Source organism: Neopelma chrysocephalum, unplaced genomic scaffold (assembly GCF_003984885.1).
Source record: "Neopelma chrysocephalum unplaced genomic scaffold, ASM398488v2 Primary Assembly neopelma1_131, whole genome shotgun sequence".
Taxonomy (NCBI): Eukaryota; Metazoa; Chordata; class Aves; order Passeriformes; family Pipridae; genus Neopelma; species Neopelma chrysocephalum.
This window is the reverse complement of record NW_020897793.1, coordinates 2,490,083-2,508,474: the sequence shown is the minus strand read 5'-3', so window position 1 is coordinate 2,508,474 and position 18,392 is coordinate 2,490,083. Positions and strand designations below refer to the sequence as shown.

The 18,392-nt window shown below is 37.1% G+C and overlaps 1 protein-coding gene across 1 annotated transcript in view; it reads left to right on the top strand.

Annotated features, from left to right (window-relative positions):
• The window catches only part of NRG3 (neuregulin 3), a gene marked incomplete at its 5' end in the record, with an annotated part of 378,099 nt that overhangs the window by 287,790 nt on the left and 71,917 nt on the right, over window positions 1-18,392 (top strand). The window lies entirely within an intron of this gene.

The following is an 18,392-nucleotide window of genomic DNA, read 5'->3' as shown; positions in this document are numbered from 1 at the left end:
AGTGGAACTGCTGTGGTTCTTTATTTTGGTCTCTTTTGTTCATGAAAAAAAGGTTATACACAGAGCTGTTTTCATTTGTACAGAGTGTGGTATTTACACTGCAAAAATTAGATGTCAGAATAAGTGGAGTGGCTGGGAAGCAGCAGTGTGTACCCAGTATAACAGTGACTGTGTAGATGAAGTGTGGATGTTTTGTGTGCAGAGTGGGATGTGCTGAGATTCTGACACTGATACATACCTTTTTTTCCTTGTTGCACAAGCTGATTGATATGATTGCTACGTTTTTATTGATAACAATGCCAAAGAAGGACTATTTTTTCTGCTTTAATGCATGTTGGCTTAAAAAACAAATTTCTATTGTATGCTTTGATCAAAGAGAAAAGTACTACATTATCCATGTCAGTACTGTGAAATGCATAATGTGTTTTTCTGAAGAAGGAGCTAGGCTGACTGAAGAATTTTATTTTGTTTTACGTTTATCTGTAAACTTGGATCAGTTGTCCAGCAGTTTGATTGACTGATGCAGCTTCTGTTTGATACGCATCCAAATGTACTCATTTATTTTGCACTCCGTTATTATCCATAAATCTCGATCCTTAGGTAGTAGCAGCTGCACCACTATTTGAATGTAAAACAATGCTTCTGCTGGGTAAGAATGCAAATCTCATACACAAAAGGAAAAAGTAAAGAAAATGTGCAGTATTGTTAGAGGAATTTTGGCAACTGTGGATATTTAATAATATTTAGGCTCCTATATGTCTTAAGTAATTTTTGAAGTTGTAGACTGTGTGAAAATTAACTCCTTAATGTCTCTGAAACACCTGGGAATAAATTAATGGTTTCTGTAAATTTCTGTTAGCGATTTTAGGGCTTGAGAGTTTTTTCTTTCTCAAGATAACTGGTAATGGGTAGAAGGTAACATGAAAACTACTCAGTGAGATGGCAGCTATTTGTATCTGATTCCCTTTCCAGCCTTTGGTTGTTACAAGGAAGAGGAACTATTACTGGAAGACATTATAGATATATGTACAGGGTTGTGGAGAAACAGTTGACCCCCAAAACTGTAGAGAATTTTCCTAGAATCTGTCCTTAAATTTCATATGTGTGTTGTGACTGTTTCTGAGTGCGAATTTTGCAAATGTGGCAGAGTCCAGAGCTCGACCAACCTTTCTAAAGGGTGCCAATAGGTACATGGAGTAACAAGTTTTCAGTGGTCTTACAGGAAGGCATTACAGATACTAAATTGATAGCCCAGTATTTGGTGTACAAGCCTCTTTACTCAGAGATGGGGAAGTTTTTCTCAGTTATGTTGCCTAATAACTGTTGTCGTTAGTTTTCAAAAAACAGAAGCAGCCTTTATCAACACTGAAACTGGTTGAAAGCCAGAGCCACTCTCAGGAGCACCAGTGCAGAACAGGGAGGAGGCAGAGAGGAAGCGGAATATCGAGCAAGAAACAAAAGGCTCCGTGTGTACCTGTTTCTTTCTTTGTGTGGGTGGGCTTTGTTTTACAAAGTCAAGTAAGACAGTGTGATTTGTCTGATTGTAATTCTTCCCAAGGAGATCTGCATTGGGAGCAGACAGTTTCATAGGACTACCATGAGGCAGCTTACCTTTTCTGCAGTTATGAAATATAATCAGTAAGTTCTAAGGTTTAGTGGCAGTGTAGCTCAGACCACTTAGTGATGGGGTTGCATTGTACCTGCTGAAGCTCTTCAGTGCGGCCAAATTTTAGAGATTCTAACCCTTCTGTTTTCAGCAATAAGTACACTTGGTGTAGGCTTTTTCTGTTTTTAAACCTACCCTTTTAAAAATAAATTTACTTTTGTGTATAGTACATAAGCATTCATTACTTTACACTCTCACTCTAAGCAAAAGCCCTTTTCTCTTTTTTAGTTAATTAATCCAGTTATTTTCACAAACTTATTCTTACTCTTTCATAACTTGCCTTTGTAATATATAAGCAACTAAAAACCATAACTTCTGCGTAAAAGTAGGATTTGAAAACTTAATACATATGAATTTTCCCTATTTCTCTGCTCGTTTCTTGAGTTGCTGGAAGTTGTGTTCTCACAGAGGATAGACAAGTTTTCTCTTCTGTTTATATTTAAACAAAAAAAAAAAAGGAGGGGCAAAAAGCTGAAATAGTAAATCCTAGAGCTGAAATTTTTGGAGCCACACCCAGTAGAATTTGTAAGATCGGGCCATATTTTAGATATAAATATAAATTTTGGCTCTTGACTCAGCATTTTGCTGCCTTCACTAGTGTCCTGCACAGATGCAGGAATCTGATCTACAAATAAAATATGATATTTTTTCCATCTCATAACATGACATTTGTATGACTCACGTGGCATAAAGGGAACAAAAGTGTGTTTCCCCCCTGGAAATTCTGCTTTCATGAGACTTCTTTGCTCTTGAACCCATTGTGGCAGCATCTTTTTGGCCATTTTCAGACAGCAGGCAATCTGTAAAATAAACTTGTATCTTCAGTATGGCAGAGCAACTATAGGCTTTTTCTAGTTTGAGTATACCAGTAAAATTAGGGACCCCTGGTGGCCTAGTGGTTACCATGCGGCACTCTCACCGCTGCAACCCAGGTTCGATTCCCAGTCCCCCGGGCAGATGGAGCCTGTTAGCCCTGTGAGGCCATCCATCTATGAGAAGGTCACTCTAAACAAACCTACATCCTGAGGACCTCACTGCCATTGTCCAAGCTCGCTTGGCCCCGGCAGATGAACCTTAGGATTAAAGGGTGGGCTCAGTTCAGCGCAGGCTGTGTCTCACCTAAAAAATCCATTGCGCAGGCTGGAAAGGTAAAAGACCTTTCCAAAATCTTCGTTTGCGAAGACTGGCCATTATTATTATTATTATACCAGTAAAATTAGGAGACTGAGAAATGAGGACAGAGAAAACGAGACCTGTCAGTGTGTAAATGTAATGGTAGCTATTGCTGTGAAGTACTTTGATATGGAGTGTCCTGTAACTTAGCTGCTTATTAGCTTCTTGCTAATTGCCATTGGCAGCACATTTAAATTACTGTACCACTCTGACTACATTATATGAGTTTTAATCTAGCAATTTCTTATTTGACTGATTAATTTTGTGCTGCAACTATATTTTATGATGTTTTAATTTGCTTGTGACAAATTTATTTCATATGGGGTTGTATAACTTTCCAAGATCCATTTCTGCAGTGCACCACTTGCTATGCTTGTCCTGTGGCTGAATGAGGAAATACCCGAGCAAATTTGAAATTATGTAGGTCAGGTTGAGGAAGCAGTTTAGCTGCAGCAGCACAGAGCTCAGCAAATGCCAATTAATTTGCCTGCGTGTATAAATGCTGCTTTGCCTGCCCCTCTCCCTGAAGAAGAAAAGCAATTTTGTCCGTCTTCAACCCAGTAACTCTCACAGGCCCCTTTTCCACATAATTTACATGTATTATTCACAGCACAGTTTTCTTCCCTGTCTGTCCTTATTGCATTATTCTGATCTGGTTCGAGTGCGTGACAAATCTAACAACAAAAGTATAGAGTTCAAGGCCAAAAAGAATGTTTTGGCCTATGAGAATATCTTCTAAAGTAAATAAAGAATAAATCTGAAACATAATTAATCTGTAGAACTTATACACCATAAAATCACTTTAGGAAAGAACTGGGTTGCTCTCTTCTCTAAACTTCTCTGTTAGTGTGTTAAACTTCCCTAATGAGCTTTTTTTCATTATTGGCTAATTAAGCAAACTGTTCTGTTCACTTATTGCCCTTATGCTCTCAAAGCTCCTTTTAGTATCCATGTTCAACATGCCCTTTATAAAATACATTTGCTTGTTTTTCTAGTCTTCCATGAAAGTCTCCATTCTGCATTATCGGATAAAATAAAGGCTTTGTGTCTGTTGCATGTAATAATAACATTAGTTTTGACCCAAGGGCTTGACCAGAACTGAAGATTCTGTGAAATTCAGTTAGGAAAACAAGCTGGTAATACTCAGATATATTTAATGCAATTATGATTGCAAAAGAATGAGCAAATTCTCTTGTCTGAGAAGGACACATCAAACATGGAAGTTTTTCACAACTTCAGCACTAGTACCATTTTTTCCTAGGCCCATACTCTATTATATCAACCTCACTCTCCCCTTACATGTAAAAACAACCAGAATACTTTTCTAACCTATACATCTGCCTTTTTTCTTATGTGCCATATATCTGAAGCTGAAATAGAATACTTTATTTAATCTAACCATTAAAAAAAACTCTTAACATCACCAAATCTTACAGTTGTGCTCTCAGATGGGCTAAATATCCCCCTTTTCTAAATATCTGTGTCACTGCTGATGGATTTCCTTAATTCACTTTGCACAGCTGTAACAAATTACTATTTTTTTTTTCTAACACATACTTTATGCTTGTAAATGCTCTTGAAAAATCGCTGAGAGCTCTATGGAGGCTGCTATTGTAATAATTGTAAACAGTTGTATAAAATTATGCTGTCATACTGTCTTTTCCAATTAAACTCCTAACATTTTTGTATGGGATTTAAAAATCTATATAGTAAATTGGAGAGAATAGGTCCTTGACATTTCTATTAAAAGGCAAATTATATTTCTTCATGCCATAACTTGGGAAAAAAATATAGGCAGTCAGCCTCTTTTTCTAAGATGAAAATGCACTCAAATACACAATTTAACAGTAAAGTGCAATCCAGAAAAACTACGAAGATTTTACCTTTCCATCACAGTCACAAAAGCATCTTTTCCAGTTACATTAAACACTACCTTAAAGTAAAGGACCAGCACATACAAATGTGATGCACTTTATCTGCTTGGACTGGCACGTTCTGCTGAGTGTTGCTGAGTGCCTTCTGGTTTTCCTTTCCTAATATTCAAAGTAAGAGTGGGACAGTGTCTAACAAGGCAAGGCACAAGGTGTGGTGTCCATTTTCATGTTTAGCTCGTTTGCTGTTCCACTTTGATTACTCAAAGGAGTGAGTTTGTGGCAGCATGGAGCATCCTGACGCTGGAACTTTTGCAGACCCTTAAAACAGCACTGCTGTGTTTCTTTTGCTAGGATATGTAAAAAAGTGGGAAATCATATTCCAGTGTGGGGTTTTCTTTGCAAAAACAAATAGGAGAAGGTGGAAGGGAAGGAGCACTGAGGAAGAACAGAGCCTGAAGAATCTGACCCTCAATCCCAGATTTCCTTATGAATTCATTATAAATCCTTGGAACAATTTGGAATTAAAATTATTTCAGTGTGGGACCATTTTATTGGCTGTCACCTTATGTAAACACAGTCCATGCTGGCATCTCTGAGCTTTGTCACTCTGGGTTTGTATTCTTTGAGAAGCAGTATAAATACCCTGTCCAAACTTTGAGTGGCCTGTGAAAATGCCATCATAGTCTCAGGTCAGTTCGTGAAACACAAAGGCCTCAAATTTACGTATCAGTTATGTCAGAGAAATTTATTGCAAAGAGGACAAAAATAAATGGATTGGAGTTTGAGTTCTTTGGCACTGGTTTATCATGGATGTAGTGGACACTGTGCTGCAAGAGAACTCTGCCGTGGAGCTTGAGGACCTCAGTCTTCCAGAGCTGCTTAGGCAAAACCTTTAGCCAGTGCTTCATCCCTCAGTGATGGTACACTGTCATCTTTAAAGGCTACAAATACCCATCAAAATGGTTTAAATGTCCTGACTCGTGGCAAATCCTGCACATCCATTAGGTATATTATAAATACCATTTCTGAAAAAAAAGAGAAGAAAACTCACTGGTACCAGTGACTTAACAAAATATACATTTACTGGTGAGACATATGGAAGGTCACATCCAGATACACAGGCTATCCCTGTCTGCCACCTTCAAATGGCAGCTGAAGGAAATAAAGAGACCTTATTTATATAATTGAGTAGCTAACCTCCTCTCTGATCCTCTTGAATGCTTAAAAGATGATACTGGTAAAAAGGTTTGGTTCATTCCTAATAGTTTACTGCAAATAGTTATTTGACCATAGACAGGGAAAGCAGAAATGAGCACAACCTAAAGCAGCAAATGGTATGTAAAGTTGTAACATTAACTTAGCTGAGATGTGTGCTAATTAATCTAATTCATCTTACTCATCATAGTGGAGTCTGATTTATATTATTATTGGTATGTTACTTTTCCCTTGTTATGGTAGAGATTTCATTTAGTAATGTCCATTTAGATGAGATGTATTGTTGGTGAATGCATTTCATAGAAACAAAATACCCTGCTCTCCCCCATCCTAGTTATGTGCATGTCTAAAGGGGAGGACTGGGAAGAATGGTCTCTAGTTTGCTCAAGAGGGAAACATTTATCCTCAAAATGGCAATTTCTTAAGAAAATGTTCGTAAACAGTATAAGTGTTTTGTTTTGGTTTACTTGGTTATTTTGCCCTGCAGTGTGTTTAATTTTGTTAAAAGCAGCTTAATGGACTGTAAGAAAATGAAAATGTGCAGTTGCAGAGCAGCTAATCAGACTCCATCACAGTGACACTGACTTGAACTCAGGCAGACTAGGGCTGCGTGCCTTTTTTTCAATGACATTTGTCATCTCTATCTTCAGACACTTATATTAGAGATTAGAGTATGACTCTACCACTGACTGAGATTACTTTCCAGAAATAAGGTTCATGGTGCAGGCTTCAAATCTTAATAATTCTTCAATAAGCATTTCTTCAGGTACTGTGACAGTTGGTAGGCAAATATTTAACAACTCCTGTGTAATATGTATTTAAACTTGCTTAAATGGCATACTGAACAGGAGAGAGAAGTCAACAAGACATCAGAATTTCTATTTTAAGTTGTCCAAACAATGTAAACAGCATTAGCAAAAATCATAAATGAAAGAAATAAAAAGGTATTTATAATGGTCTTGTGCAGCAATGTTTAGCACTTACACAAAAGACAGAGAAAGGCACAGCATACAACTGTATTTCTTATATGACTATATGTATACATAACCTGTAATTATCACAACATAGTTTCATAAAAGTTGCTTTTAGAATTGCTATCTTAGAATCTCTGTCTTGAATTTTTTATTCCTTTCTAAAACCAAAATATTTTTTATTCTAAAAGTCGTTCCTCAGTGCAAAAATTGTTTATGGAAGAGAGTTGGATCTTGAACTGTTTTGATTTATTTTATCTGTAAGTTGTCACACAAATATGATGAGAACACATTTTCTCTATTAAATTCCCTCCAGTTTATAATTCTAGATAAAATCCAGTTAGTGGGACAGGAATTTCCTTCACAGGCAAAAGGGATTTAAGGAAAATCTCCATATTTGTTGCAACAGTTTTCTCAGAGCTGGACTGGTAGCAGAACAAGCAGCCATACCAGCCAGCACAGTCCTTCCTGCACCTGTTAGAGTGAAATGGAAGGCAGATCTTGTGTTCTCTCCCATGAGGAGTCTGACTCAAAGGCACTAGTCATAGCTTTTTACCTCTTTTATTCTTGCTTAATAGTAGGAGGTTTTTTGCGTTGTTTCTAGTGATTCTGGCAGCACCAGTAGGTATGTGGTATATTTTTTACTCTTTTAATATGCTAGGTTTTATAGGAATGTAGGGAGTGATGGTAGAAGCAGTGATCAGGTTTTTTTTAAAAACTCATTGTTTGAGTGAATATATTGCTGATCCAGTACAGTAATTGATGGATGTTCCAATGTCTGTCAGGAAATTACAGCTGTATAGAATGATGGCCTGGGAAATATGTCAGAGAGATGTGATTGGGTCTATAAATACGCCAAGTGGATAAATATAAAGGAAATATAAGAATGATTGAAGCTGAAAGATAATGTTGGTGCAAGAATGAATGGGTTTAAGTTGGCGCAGGATGAATTTAGACTGAAAATCAAAGGAAAATTCTTACATGTTAGAAAAATCAGGTTCTGCACCTTGGAGCTTAAGGTGTGTTCAAGGCCTCAACTGGTCAGCATAATAGTAGGGTACTACATGTGGCTCAGATTAGCTGCCTTTTGCTGGATCTCCAAGGAAATTTCCCCTGTGAGTACAGATTCCAGCTGTTGGTGCCCTGCTAGTTTTCTGCTAATGCAACTGTTTGACAAGAGTAGGAGTAGATAAGGATGGATATCTCATAGGAAATGTAGTTGTCTCAAAGCTTACCTTCACTACCTAGCATGAGCAGTAGTAGCAATATCTTGGAAGAACCAGTTGCAAGACCACAAGATGTTCCTAGGCTGCAGTTTGTGACTGTTTTTCCATGCGCCGATTACTACATGCAGGTGTACCTCCTCCTGCAGAGTAGCTGAATGTGTGAAGGTGAGACTAGGTGCAAGAGTCACTTGTCTCTCTCACAATGTAGGTGTTACCCCAAAGAAATGAAATTTTCAGGAGGACTTAAGATGTATGAGCCTAAGATGACTGGTTCCCATTTTGAAAGTGATTTCAGCTTTGTTTTGCAGATGTAAAGGTATTGGGGTTTTGTATTTTACAAACGTATTTAGATGCCTAAGTTTTTAATCAGGTGTTAGGCTCTCATGTTTTATTTAAGGGAAGAAAACCTCTACTCCTTAATGGAAAGTGCATTTGGCAAATGAAAAATAGAGACAGCTGGTTTTTCGGCTTAAAATATTCTTGGAAGTTAGTTATATGTAGTGCACAGCTGCAGGAAAAAAAAGACAGCAGCGTGCAATGGACAACTGTTTTCCTTTGAGGAAACAATGTTGCTGCTGCTGACAATGTTTTCTGATATATCCAGCTACTGAATTCTTCATAAACCTGTCTGGACAAAAAAAAATTGGTTTTATCTGTATACCTTAGTATAGAGATAATTTGTATACCTTGGTAGAGCTAATGGTTTTATAGCAATAGTAGGAAGTACTTTTTCATTCATATCATTTGTAAAGCTACTCTGAAATGTAAATACCTGTATCTGCTGCTGCTGTCAGCTCAAGGAGCAGTATGGTACCTTCTTTAACACAGATTTCAGACCACATTTGGTGTAATGGACTGAGGAAGCAGCAGGATCAGATTGTTATTCCGTACAGCATTTTACAGAAAAAGACTGCTTTTGGTAAATGCGATGAATGGAACAGCTGACTGGGAAGATCTGCAGGCAGAGTCCCAGAAAATACAGATAAAATTCTGCCAGAGCCTTAAAGCTCCTCTGAAGAGTAATATTTCCCCTTCTTTAACTGTTCTGGAAAAGGGAGGATTTGGATTAGAAGCATATTCTAGAGGTCTCTCCTCTGCAGTTTACTAACCTAGACATGTTCCAAAGGAAAAGTACCTTCACAGTCTGATTAATTAATTTGGATAGAGTGATATATGTGGGATTTACTCTGCCAGGCATCTTCATGCCATTGGAAGGGAACTTGTCTTTTGTACTGAATACAACCCCTTTAAATCTCCTTTTCAATCCTACCACCAACATAACAGTAAAATAGATATGTTGGTGGAGGACAAAGAGGTGATAGCTGGACTTCCCGGTTTTGAAACAATATACAGGCAAAATAAAATAAATTAAAAAAAAAAAAAAAAAAGATAATGCTCAGTTTAAGAGACTCAACTTCCCAAAGTTTTCTGTGAAATCACAGTTTTCATCTCAGGTCAGCAGCAATTCTAGTTCAGTGGGGTTTGGAGCAGAGACTGGAAAATTGTGCTCCCCAACTTCCGCATCTTTTCACCATCTCTCAGGTTAATTTTCCTAGCTGATATTATTTGTTACTTGAAATTCTGACCCACAAGTATAAATCACAATAGAATTGTGGCTTTGTCTCTTTTTTGCCTTCAAATGTATTGAGCTTTGTGAGCATATTACAGTGTGTCTGACACATTTATAACTATTTCCTCTGTAATATTGCCACTGCAAAAATGGAATTTTTCATGGAGACTCCCAGCCCGGTAACCACGGTCCTGTCAGTTGTGAGGTCACTTGCCAATTTTTGCCTCAATTTAGCAGGCTGTATTGGCAGATAAAATACAAGTCCATTTGATAACCCAGAGCTTTCCCCACCTTGCCATGGCCAACGTAACTGTATTCATAAATTAATGACTTCACAATGCAGTTTCATTTATCAAAAATAAAATGAAAATGTGCACAGGTAGCAGGACTGTTTGCTGTCCTTCTGAAATGCTGATGTATTATGTATTGCTCTTGTAATTTGAAAGCATTTTCTTCTTATTGGATCACATGCGTCTTCGGTTTTATGACTTGCTAAAAAGATAAGACCTTTCCATACAAATCCTGTATTTCTGCTAGAAATAGCTTGTAGTGTTTTTTAGAGATTTGATTGGAATTTACATGTGAGATACAGTAGTTCTGCTTCATGATCATATACACTTGTAATTTTTCAGACTAGTACGTTTTAAGGGGGGAAACCCTATTTCGTCTGGGCAGCATGTTGTGGAAAGTCTTTGTAAGTTGAAGCTGTAGTAGTGTTCACTTGTTTTGCTCTTGTATAGACCTTGGTTCAAAGTTCATTTAGCTCTCATGTAAAGGTGATTTCCATACTCCTGGCTCTAATCCACCAATAATAAGGAAAAAAAAAACCAGATGTTTTCTCTATTTGGGTTGTATTTATGTTTTAGAGATACAAAAGCTTTGGACAGTACAGGAAAAGTACCCTGCCTAGGTGTTTCTCTGCCCTCTGAGGTGTGGATATGCCAGTGTTTACCCTGCTCTTGAATCACAGTTGTGCTGGGTCAGTACTCACAGAGCCACACCTGCCCAGCAGCACAGGACCTGCTGTGCTGGCTCACTTGTTTGCAGAGCTTTAGAGTTGCTCAAGGTGTGAATAAGGTGCAGAGGTGGAGCCAGGCATGGAAAAGGAGAGCTCTTCTTTCTACCTCGATGATTTGTAAAAGTTGAATAGCCCCTGGGGGAGTAAGAAGTTTTGACTTCAGCTCACAGCTTTGCTCTGAGCAGAGTCCTACGGATTTGAAACAAACAAAAAACCCCAAACAAACAGACAAGAACCCCCAACCAAACACACAAAAAATCCTAACAACAATGACAAGACAAAACAAACAAATGAAACCCCCACAAATCTAAGCAGGTTATAATATTACTTTATTTTATTTCCATTCTCTAGGCCATCACAAAACTAGTTTACTTACCAACATATTCGATTTGTTGTAGTGGAAAAGAATATAGACCTTCCTTTTGCCATGTTTTTGTTTGTCAAAATAATTTATGCCCTAGTAGTAATGTCTTATAAGGGAAACATTGAATTCCTCAATACTGTTAAGATCTAATTCAGTGTAAGATAAAATTGTATCTCAAACGTGGAAGGAAAATGATTTTTGATGTGGGGCAATGTTCTCTGAGATTTACTGGGGACTGTTGAATTCTTTTGAGGCCCCTGAATGTTTGTGTAAAGGAAGAAAGAAAACAAGGTCATCCAAAGCACAGGGGTCACTGAGGTGTCTCATAAGGGACAGGCCATAGTGGCTCTTCCAATCTTGCCTACTGGCTGTTGCCTTTTTCTGTGAAGTCTTTTGACAGACTAGCTCCACATTCATCTAAATCCCTTTGCCTAGCTTTTAAATAATGGTTTGTGTTTGTGAAGGTCATAGAACAAATTCTCCTCTTTTTGTCATATGCTGTTCGGGGGGGGGCGGTTTGCAGTAGCTGTGAATTGGCTGGAGGGGCAGATGTAAGATGCCAGTGCTGCAGGTGTCACCATGTAGGTATCATTCTGGTCGCTTTGGTTCACATCTGATCTGTGCACAAGCAATTCATTTATTTGAATGGCTCTGACAGAGCGATTACCCTCCATGAGTTTAATATTTCTATGTATGGGGCCCTTTGGCACTGTTCTCACATTATATTCATAACAATTAATTGCAGTGTATCACCATATACAAATGAGGGCAAACAGCAGCTTTAATTTTGTTGCTCTCGCTGTCGGTGATTCTGGATTGTGTGCACATCATACAGTTTTGTTCTAATATTGCTATTTTTTATTGCTGGCAATAGCTGCTAATGATTCTTTTTATCATAGCCCTGCCTGCTTCAAATCTCATGGATGAGTCATATTATTCATCTCAAACATTATCGTTTTTAGACTACCTTTGTTATGGGTATTTATAGCAGTTAATGTTCTAATGTATTTATAGTAGTAAAGAATTTGAACACTTACAGTTTTCACACACAAAAGCAGTTAAGTCATTTTCCTATTGTTACCTACATATCAGAAGTCATGAATTCATGGTTTGTATCTAAAATAACACAAGATGCTCAGACTCTTTGAGGAAGATCTGAGGGTCACTTCTTGCCATTCATTTTTGCTGCTACTTGTTTGTTTACATTGTTAGCTAATTGTTTCTAAGCAGAATCCATTTCAATAAACTTTTCATAAATAAGGCAGCATAGGCATGGAAAAAAGCCATGATTGCATTTGCATGTTGTATATCTGACTGCATGGTATGAGGAATTATTTGTTATACTGTCTGTGGGTTCATAAACACAAGTTGGTCTGATGTTGTCAGGACATGTGTGCCAACACCCACGGTCAAATAGAAGTGAGACCATTTGAACTGTTACAGCTCCAGGTAAGAGAGACATTTCCTTGATGCCTTGATAGTATTCCTCAGTTCTGTACCCAACACTGCAGAACTGTTGTCCAAGTCACTGTATTTCTCCATCAGACTTGGCTTAGTATTGGTTAGCCTGAACCAATCATTCTCAGATGTCAGGAAAGGATTTTAATTTAGAGAAAAACAGAGCTCTTCTGCTCCCATCTGCTGTTTGAGGTTTGATATCATAAATAGGTTGACAATTGCCACTATATTTCCATTAAGCTACTCATACAGTGCACCAACTTCAAAGGACAGAGTTTGGCAAAGGCATCTGGTAGGTGACTTGAGAGAGCACTCAAATTGGAGTACTGAAGTGTTCTGTCCTTCAAGGAGCCTTTTTCTGAATCTGAAAACACTATATAGGAAAATATTCACCTCAAGTGTCTGTATATATTCACCAACTTTTTGTGGAATCACAAAATGTTTTGATAGAAATTTCTCAGGTAACAAAAAGAAACAAAAAAAGTTAGTTTTTCTAGCACTTATACCTGAACTTGTCCCTGTAATGTTTAATACCACACACTACATAAAAGCAGTGCAAGCAGTGCTATGCATGTGCATGGTTTGCAAACAAACATGCAGCAGCAGCTCTTTTAAAGAACCCATAACACTATAGTTCAGTTGTAAAGTTATTAAGGGGAGTTAACATTGAAAAAGAAAAGGAGAGAGATGCCTAGATTTGGAGTCATTCCCTTGCTGTACATCTTGCAGGCATGGGAGAATTGCGCAGTAATGGGGTTATTTTTGTGAACTGGCATTTGGTATTTCCTCCATTGAATCATAAGAGATGTTGGACAAATGCTCTGTTTTCTCATAAAGTTCACTGCAATAGTCTTTAAAGCTTTCAGGTATGTGGCCTTCAGAAACTGAAAGGAGTAACAAGGAGAGATGCTGCTCTTCTTCCTCACTGAATAGGGCAGATCTACGTAGCTGAGAACACCCTCTTTTAAATAAAACCCTTTCAAGCATTGCAAACATATGGATTGCTTGCCTACAGCTATCTGAGGCATAAAGGGGCTTCCATGCCTGGTTTCCTAGAGAAGGGACTCTCAGTAAAATTTGGAAGAACATCGGAGGCCTTAAGGTGAAACTTGTGATAGTTCAGGAAGATGGATTGAGAGACTCCTAATAGGAGTACCTATTACACAGAAGACCAGAGAGCCCATAAGGCAGCAAATTCCACAAACCTTGATAAAATTTTGATTAAAACTTTATGCTCTTTTATTGTCTTCTGAGCCTGTAACACAGGACTGCTGGAATGAGGCCCAGTGATGCTGCTGTTTAAGGCAGCCACTTACACAGTGTGCAGGAAACATTCACAGAGTGATTACAGTAAGTACGAGTAATTCTCTTTCTACAGCTTATATTATTTAAAATGAAGCAGCATGAGAAAGTGTCTTCTTTGTGCAGCAAATATAGTTGCTATTGTCAAAATCAGATTCTTAAAGAAATGTAGTTTCCCAAATCAACACAGATAAAAACCAGCCTTTTTCTAAAAAGGTCTGAGAGCCCCACATCTTTGAGTCCCTCAAATCCCTCTGGTCCCTCAGACCAGTTATCTAGGCAACTAAGTATGTATATAAATAAATGTGGCAACTTTTTTGTCATTGGAGATGGATAGTTCATAGCCATTAAAAGCTTTGGTTAATATTGTAAAATTTTGGTGTAAATACGTGTGCTCTGCTGCTGCCTGTTTGTTTTTTGACTGCAGTAGAACTAAATTACTTGGAACTTCAGGGATTAAAGCTGTATTTTTTTCACAAATTGATGTACATTGCTTGTCCTGAAGTTGAAGAAAGTAATTAGGTTTTAAGAAATTGACAAAAACCTACAAAATTTTCTGTGTCTTTAGAGAGCAGTAAACAGGATTGCATCTGAAATATTTTCCTGTAGCAGGCAAGTGAAGGACAGCTTAATGATCTGTGGAAGAAATAAAGTAACATTTTGCATGAAAAATGTTTATTAAATGTCATATGTTCATAAGATGAGGGAGCTATTAGCAATTCATTTAATGTTTCTGTGAGGCTGGTTGTATTTTACAGACCCCTATTATCAAACATCCATTTGGAAATAATAGTGAAAAAATCCCTGTAGTAATTTCTAAGAAACTCATAGACTTATTCCATCTTAATGGACACTTTGCGTCATTCATTTAACCAGAATAGGATTCTTTACCCACAGAACACCGCAGTCAAGTGAAATCTTTCATGCCTATGACAAGATAAATAATCTAATTCATACACATAGTTCCAAAAACTTTCCAGACCATATGTTTTGGAAGTAATGAATATGCTTTTGGGGTTTGGCAATAAATATGATTCCCCTCCTATCTCCTATTTAGCTGTACGAGACCTTGTCACAACATAGTTGAGAAAGGACCAGTTTTGCCAGTGTAGAGGTTGGCATTTTCAGAGGACTCTGCGTGACTAACCATACCAATTGCTACTGAAGTTCAGTGGAAGTGCTTAATGACTTAAAACATCTAAGCTCAATGCAAATAAATGCATTCAACCCCATCTCCAGCATTCCCGCAGATAAAGGCAGGTCCATCTGCAGAGGCAGTGTGATGCCACTGTGCAAACCTGGATTAGGCTTGAGAGGTTGGACCAGGATTTTATGCAGAGCAAGTCTTGGCTCTGCAGGAACCATTGTATTGGTGACACAAATGGATAGAAGAATATATTTCTCCATGGCCTAATTCTCCCAATGGTTCCTCATTGTGGCAGTGCTGAATTCACCCACTATGCAACTGAGACTGTGGGACAAACGTAGTCACTGTTATATCTGCCAGGGAAAAGAATTCAAAATTGTAGAAGTAGGTCATGTAGCTATGTCAGTGTTTTGTCTTTGTGTAGTCCTCAGCACTATCAGAAAACCTGGTATGTGAGGTTGGACTTTTGGATGGCAGTATGAAATAAGTGTGATGTATGGAGCCAAGAAAGGTGGGGCAGGGTGGGGGGAGGAAGAAACTTTACAGGAGATGGTAGGCTTCAGTAGGGAACAGGAACATAAAAGCAAAATGACAGGTTTTGCAATTACAATGCTAATACAGGGGTTTACTGATGTGTGAAAAATGCATAATATCAGAGAAAACTTGATTTTTTTCTAGGAGTGTCTACCAGAATCATTGGTTATGATAGTTTATGCTAATATCAGTAATCAAGTAACCAGACTATAATGTGCAATGTTTACTGCAGTCTTATTGTGCCAGGGGAGGTTGATCTCAGAGTGATCACACTGGTTTATCATTTTCAACATATATTTAGAGAACACTTCATAAATAACCTTGTCACCATGAGCTATGAGGTCTATGGAGCAGCTTCATTTACATTTGATGTAGTTACTAATATTCATAGAAACAGCATTACATTTTTGGGAAATAAAAAAGGAAAGCATCTTCAAGTTGTCTGACTGGAGACAAAGTGTTCTGTGTGGACACACTTTACATGCTGATATTCTGGGATGAATAGAAATCTTTATACATGTTGAACACTTCTGTTGATTTATGAATGCTAAGTAAATAAGCAAAAATGTATCTGTATAGCAACAGCTAACATTTACTTGCTCTCTCATCTCATTGCTGAAAACAATTGGTTATTCAGAGAAAAATAAAACATTGTTGCATTTGTCTGACACCTGTTCCTAAACATTTTGGTCTGGATCTCATACAATTCTTAAACACATTCTTCAGGGGTTTAGTAAGCTTAATAGGTTAATTTAAATAGACTATTCATTTATTTGAAATTAGACATATTTGTTCTGCTGAATTTATAGCTATAGGAGTAAAAACCTGTACTGATTTACAATATTGTGAATATCAATAGAGATTGTTTCATGAGGCTAAATTCTTTTCATTAATATCCAACATAATGCCTCAAAGAGAAGTAACTTAGTCTATTATCTGCAGAGATGATAGTTTAAGGTCTTAAAAGTGATAGAAAAGAAGCAGGTTTAATCCTCTGAGTCCGCATGCTGCGGGTGAGGTAAATAGTTGAAATTTCTAACTTTTCTTGAACCTGAAGATGGGAGCGTTGCTATTATTTATTTGCAGAAGTTATAAACAGTCTTTCCACTTCTGTGATGAAAACCACATCCACAGGCTTTAATCACTCAAAGGGAAAGAAAATCAACAGTTTGTTCCATTATTCAGCACTGTGTATAATTTATATAACTAGAGGCTTTGCTGGATGTTTTTCAAATTTTCCTTTGTTATGGAATTGATGGGGGAGGGGGGGAATTGTGTCCTGAGGCTGTATTAGAGTCCCTTCAGAGCCGTACAAATACTCACAGCAAGCCTAGTTTTTTTTCCTCCTGTGCATTTTTTTCCTTTAAAAAGAAATGCATAAAGCAATTAACCTTTACACGTTGTCTTCAATATTTGTTTTTGCAGATTGAGGACTTTAATTTGGTTTAAAATAAAATTAACTGTATCTATACCGTTATTTACAGAATGTAAATCTTTTCTCATTGTTTACACTGAGAATATAGCAGACTGTAAAGTATTTTATAGATTTACAGTAGTCTTTCTTTCCTTGTTATAATTTATTTATAATTGTTATCATGTGATTTATAATTTTGTCAAAACCAGACCAAGTATCTTGTAAGGGTTGTGTATATGTATGATTTTCATTATTGTGTTTTGCCATAGGTGGGGCAAATTAACAATATATTCTGTATGCTTACTATTATACTGGTTAAGGTGTAGTGAACCATATTAGCTATTGCAGGAAAATTTTTATCTGGAAAAATATAAGTAGTCCCTTTTGTCAGAGGGGGTAAAAGGAGGCTCTAGGTACTAGCTGATTCAAGGTCATTCTCAGGATTTAGTTTGGTCCAATTTTAAAGGTCTGACAGAGGGAATTTTCTGTTATGTCTTTCAGAGAAGATACTTTGAAAAATCAGTAGTTGAACTGTCTTGGTTTTATGTTTCTTATCCTCCTGAACAGCCACAATCAGTTTTCCAACCCCCAAATGTTTTGAAGAGTACTTTTGTGTAAGTTAATGACAGAAACAAATTACTAGAATTTCTCTAAAGCAAACAGCAAAATCAAATTTTGTGTTCTTTAGTAACTGAGATTTTTAAAATACATTAATACATGCTGTTGCTTTTTCTTTTTGATACTAAAAAATAAACCAACCTCTGAGAACATTAGTAGTCACTTTGACAATGTGGAGAGAAAATGGGAGCAATATACCCTTCCTACTGAATAGAGAAATCCCTTGTCCCATTACTCTATGTGATCACATGCAAAATGAAGCACCAAAAAATAATAGACTTGAGGATTCAAAAAAAATCTATATTTTCATATATATATTTTTATTTTTTTTTGTAATTGCTTATAGTTTTAACTTCATTAAATATACAAATAGGCTGACAAGTGTGTACTGTCAAACAATAAAACATAACGAATAAGAGAGCAGCAGTTTGTATCTTTAGGTAGTATCCTAATCTAGCTGTCTTTGGAATTGAAGGTTTTTTCTTTATTTCTGAACAAGTTTTATTGGTCTAATACTTAGGAGTTAAACTTTGTCCTGTTCCTTCCAGACAGATAATCTGTTCAGAGTACTTGAGCTGTCCCAGGGTAGCTTGCAGCATATTACCATGTTGCATTTTGTGTTCAAGACAATAATCTACCAAGGACAATTTAACAAATCTTCTGAGTTTATTGGAAGCGATAAATTTCATTTGCAGAGGAAAATACTTTGCTGTTGCACTGATTTCCTAAAGCTGTCTTCATGCCAAAGTCAACTTATCCTTAGAATAGATTAAAATGTCTGTAGTGGTTTACAATGAGAACTTTCATGTCCAAGATTTTTCATCTATAAATCAGTTAGATTT